Source organism: Cyprinodon variegatus, unplaced genomic scaffold, assembly GCF_000732505.1.
Source record: "Cyprinodon variegatus isolate N-32 unplaced genomic scaffold, C_variegatus-1.0 Scaffold7, whole genome shotgun sequence".
Classification (NCBI taxonomy): domain Eukaryota; kingdom Metazoa; phylum Chordata; class Actinopteri; order Cyprinodontiformes; family Cyprinodontidae; genus Cyprinodon; species Cyprinodon variegatus.
The window spans coordinates 1,429,719-1,435,465 of NW_015150460.1; positions in this window are offsets into that span (position 1 = coordinate 1,429,719).

Sequence of the window (5,747 nt, forward strand, 5' to 3'; positions counted from 1 at the left end):
GCTCCTAAAGACCTTCTATGACTCTCTTGTGGCATCAGCAATCTTCCATGGAGCCATCTGTTGGAGCAGTGGCTTAGCTGAGAGAAAGTGGCTGGATAAGCTGATCAGGAAGGCAAGCTCTGTGATTGGATACCATCTGGACTCAGTGAAGGAGGTGGGAAACAAAAGAATCCTAACTAAATTAACATCTCTGTTGGATAATGTCTCCCACTCCATGCATGAAACTGTTCCAGAACTGGAGAGCTCTTTCTGAGACAGACTGCTGCACCCTAAATGCACCAGGGAGCATTATCACAGATCCTTCCTCCCAGCAGCTGGAAGACTTTAACCACCACTGTTTCCAACAACCTAAATAAGTGCACAGTTTCTACCTCAGTCAGTTAAATCAGGCATCCCCAACCTCGGTCCTCGAGGCCCGCTGTCCTGCAGGTTTTAGAGATTTCCTTGCTCCAGCAGAGCTGATTTTAATTGAAGGTTGGGGATGCCTGAGTTAAATAACATGCTGCTGTCATTTTGCACATCTCTGATGTTGCTGCTATTTTCAAATATCTATTACTTTAAAAATGTCTATAGCTGGATATTAGTTATTTAATTCTCCAGGTGCACAGTTTTATTTTGTTAAAACTCTGTACAATACAGTATTTTTTATTGTTTATCTTTTAACTCTTCACTAATATGTTATTCTTATACATTTTTCTAAGGTCCACGTTTGTGTGAAAATGTTTTCTATAATCTTTTTGCTGCTGTAAACCCCAGAGTTTTCCTATTGTGGGACAATAAAGGGATTTTCTGTATTATTCTCTTCTCTTCTATTCTATTCTATTCTATTCTATTCTATTCTATTCTATTCTATTCTATTCTATTCTATTCTATTCTATTCTATTCTATATGTCTAAATAAAATAATATTATATGAAATGAACACTTAATTCTTCATTTAGGCATTTACTATGGTTGCCTGACCTAATTTTCAGCTGTTAAAAACACCCAGTTCACTCTGCACCTCATCTTTGCATGTGTTGACATAAAGAAAAAATCCTAATCACAAGTTTACATTTTAAATTACCCATCTTTTATATAAAAGTCTTCTTATTTTACCTACCTAATATTTACAGAGGCAACCCTTAAAAGAGCACACAGAGATTACAGACAGCAAACCAGAACCCATCAAGCACAGTAAGCATTGATATGATGAGGGATTTTCTACCCAATGAGCTTTAATCTTTTACTTGAGGCTGATTAGATGCATTTGATTTCCAAAGACTGAGGAAATCTTTGTCTTTGAAAATACTGAAACATACTGACATGTTTCTCAGTATAAAAATGCTTACATAAAGAGAATTCGCTATCCTGTTAACCTTCAGGTTTGATAACAAGAGGCAAGTAGGCTTTAAATGCTGCAGTGTGGTTGGTAAAAAATGGGTGTAAGAAGAGCGCTTCACTATGTCCATCGCTGCTATTTTAAATTGTTGGACATATTCAAGTATCCATAGTTTAAAAGGTGTGGAATGTGGATCAGTAAGAGTTTGCTGTAACTGTAGAGGTGGAACAAGAAGTTTAATTTAATCCCTCACTCAAACATCCTTGTAGCCTAGAACTATGTCCTGTCCTTGTTCCTGACCAAGTTTGCAAAATATGTCAAGTATACTTAAATGAAAGTGGAGTACAAAAGAGTCTGACCAATAAAAAAACTACCAACAGCAAATGTACGGTGTTAAATCATTCCTGCAGCTGAGCCGAATTCCTGAACCGAGACATTTAGGGAATTAATGCTGCCATCATCCATCCGTGCCGTTTTGTTTTCTTTAAGTTCTCTATTTAAACCCACAGAAACCAAAGTAAAAATATACCAAAACACTAGATATGTTATATACATATAAACACATATATATATATATATATATATATATATATATATATGTATATACATATCAACAATCATAAACAGCACATACATATATATATATATATATCTGTAAACAGGAGATCTGTAACACTACACCATGTGGAGACCAACTGGATATCCTGGTGTCTTTCCAGTGCAGACTTCCCTCCCAGACTTTATTGGCTCTGTATCTCGAACACTGTCACTATATGTCGCTTGCAATCAGAATTATGCCCCCCCCAACATCGCCTTCAGCTCTAGAATGATGTTTATGTAACACAATGCACCATGCGTAATCACCAGCCTGCCTGTCTCTCCTTTAAAGAAATCAATCTGCTCCATCTATTCTCACCTTGCCCTTTACTGATAGTCCAACGTAGCTACTTGGTTTTCGCTCCCTGGCATGGGTTCTGTGTGTTTCCTGTCTGTATTGGTGAACAGCGGGGGGTTCCTCTGATGAATAAAAAGTAAGGCTACCACTCTGCCCACTTACAAAAACACATACTGAGTTTGAAGTTTATTCATCATGAAATAAAGCGCTCAAAGACAGAATGTTTTTAAGGAGCTGAAGAGAATTAGCAGCTACCCTCTTTGAGGGCTGCAGAGAGTGCTAATATTTTACACGTTGAAGTTCAGAAAGGGTTCAAAAGAAACTTCAATGAGTCTAAGAAAAGGACATGCACAATTAATTTTCTGTCAAACTCATGCAAGTCTGAGAGGGACAAATGTGATGCACATAAAACATCCTGTTTCACTTCACTGCACAGGAGAGGCGGGAAATCTATTAACCTCTCAGACAGCAGGAGAACAATCCAGGTACTGGGCTGACTGAGAATGCATCTGTGATTAAAGGTTAGAGGAGAAGTAGAGTAATGAAGCAAAAATGCAGAGTGGATGGTAGTAGGATTTGAGATTTAACAATCAGTTGCTTCCTAATTACTCCACAATATTGTTTTCTATGGACTTTTTATTGTTAACTAAAATGGTAAAAATACAACATGTAACCATGGGTTTTTATAAATAAGGCACTTTTCATGTAGCCCACCTGCATTCATGCAGCCGCCCACCCCCATTTGTTTAACAAGAAAGCCCTTCCCCAACATTTATTACACATTACAATAAAATAAACTTTTTATTTTATTCACAAAACTAAACATTTGAAATGTAGTAATTTAACTCTTAACTGTTAATTTACTCTGTAACAGAATTCAACTTTGCTATCAATATATATTTTTTTGAAATACTTTTAAAAATGTATCCTTTTGTTCTTTTTTTTTGCCCCACCAGAGACTATATTTCTCTGCCCAGGGGACACACTTGCTATCCTTTGCTTTAAGGTATTAACAAGCTGAATCTTGCAGGGTATCTATTATATGTTGCGTTTGATGACAAAGAATGCAAAGAAAATCTATGACTCAAGAAAGATCCTCAGTATGAAGATGTTAGCAGGAGTGTGAAACTCAGGTCCTTCAGAGCTGGGGTCCTGCAACTTTAAGATATGTTCCTGCTCCATCATCACTGAATTACCTCCTCAGCATGAAGCCAAGTTCTGCAAAGTCCTACTAATAACCTGATCATTTAATTCAGGTGGGATAAAACTGAGACATAAAGAAAAGGTGACGGACATCAACCCTCTAGGTCTGGAGTTTGACATCTCTTGATGATGATGACTCGTCTCCTCCTTAACATCTGCCAGCATGTTTATGGTTCTCAAACACCCTCAATTATCATGGGAGCTGCAGAAGGCTCCAGTTCCTGTTGATGTGGTTGTATTTATCTAAAAAAAAAAATAAAATTAAAAATATGTTTGTTGAAAAAAAAAAAAAGCAGTGTGAAATTGACCAGAAAGAATGAGACTAAAAACCAGGACTTCTGCACTGAAGCTTTTTGAACAGATGAGACTACAAGTAAATTAGACACTGATACAAGTAAACTTTTAGGTTTCGCCAAATATTTTTTAATGATTACTTGTTCCGAATAGCTGTAGATTGAATTAAGGCAAGCTGTAAATCTAAGAAAACCCCTCAAACATCTTACAGCCAGGAGTGAGGTAAAAATCAAGTGTTGTCAGAGACTGATTGATGATTGGAAAAAGCATCCAAGTGACATTATTTCAACTAAAAGGGTTTACACTATTAAACTGTCTCTCTCTTGAACACAATAAACACCTTAAGGCTTTTTTGGTGTTTATTGTGTTCCAGTATTTATCAGGTTCTGCTGACATTATCCTTTAAGTTGCCCGTGATCTTCATCCCATGTAATTAAAAATTGCTTTGATGGTATATTCTCTTCCTTCTGACCAATATTGCTAAAATTAGAAGCATGCTGTCAGTCGGCTTTTAACCTTTTAAAGAGGAGGGGAGGAATCAGGTTTCAGCTTTCAAAAACCTACAATACAGCGAAAGAGTTGATTCTTTACTGCTATCATTGCAACCCCCACTCCCATACAGGGGGCCAGAATATCTTGCCTGTGCAGCCAGTCCGACCCCCTTTCAGAGACATAGACAGGTATCTGGGATTGCAGGCTGACAAAGAACCCAAATGACTGCCGATTCGTTTGGCCATATGTAGTGCTGCGTAAATTTTTGTTACATTTTTTATGCAGTTTACCAAACATATATTAAGGTAGCAATTTTATCACAAGAAACAGAGCTGAAAAAGACAACAACAATAAAAGAAGAGAAAGCTGCTTTAAAATGTTCTCTGGCAGTCCTGTCTCAATATCTGGAGATAATTGTCTCATTATCTCTAATAATGTTGTTTTGTTGGCGGATTAGCTCTTCCACTGCCAGAGAAGTAGCTGTGCTTTTATTGAAAGTATAAATGACCTTTTAAAGCATCTTTGAAAGAACTTTAGTATTTGACTGGTTGGCAGAGATTAGGGTAGAGACTATGGCTTTCAATATAATGATATAAATGATACACAGATTAATGGAAGCCTTTAGACAAAGGATGAAACGTGTTCATCTACAGGAGTTAAAGTCCTGGAAGAATCTGTATTTTGAAATAATCCCAGTGCTGGACTTCTTTTACATTTAGTTATGTTACGGCCTTACTTAAAAGGGTGTAAAATTAAATGTCTTTCCTTAAAAATTCTACACTTACTCCCATTGTAAAATATTTTTGAGATAGTTGCAAATATATAAAAAGGAAAACTTTATGTTATTATTTACAGCATTTGCCATGAAACTGAAATGGAGCTGTGAACGGTTTCTAGCTGCCCTGTGAAAACATAGAAAAGTCTAAGTCACCAGCATACAGTACCAGTTAATAAAAGTTATCTACCTCTATATTGTGACTTTCCAGGGAAGATAATTTTATTAATGCCCCTCCAATTCAGCTGGTAAGAGAACACAAAAGGAGGCAGATGTGCCTTTAATCCAACAAATGCCAAATATGACTGCCCTGAGTCTTCTGGTCATCGTTTTAGCAAAACTACAAGATCAATATAACCAACACAACAAAAGATGCATCGCAGCAGAGGGGAAAAAGGGAAGCATTCTCAAGCTCCCAGTCTCTCCTAACATTACCAGTTAGCATGCTCAACTAATCAATAACTGCAGGTACGGTTATTCATCAGCATGAACCATTTTTTCCTGTTCAGCAGATGCCTACGCAGAGACACAGTGTAATGAGTTGGTGGATCGATGGTGTTCTGCTCTAAGAAGCAAAGCTCTATTTGTTCTACAACACTCATGTCACAGTATTATCATCTATATGTGCATAAGTTCTGCTTTTCCAAGATCAAAATCTCCAAAACATGGATATTATTTTCTTCTTTCGCCTTTATACAGTCTTAGTACCAGTGCCCTATTTATGTCTAAATAAGAATATATATATATATATATATATATATATATATA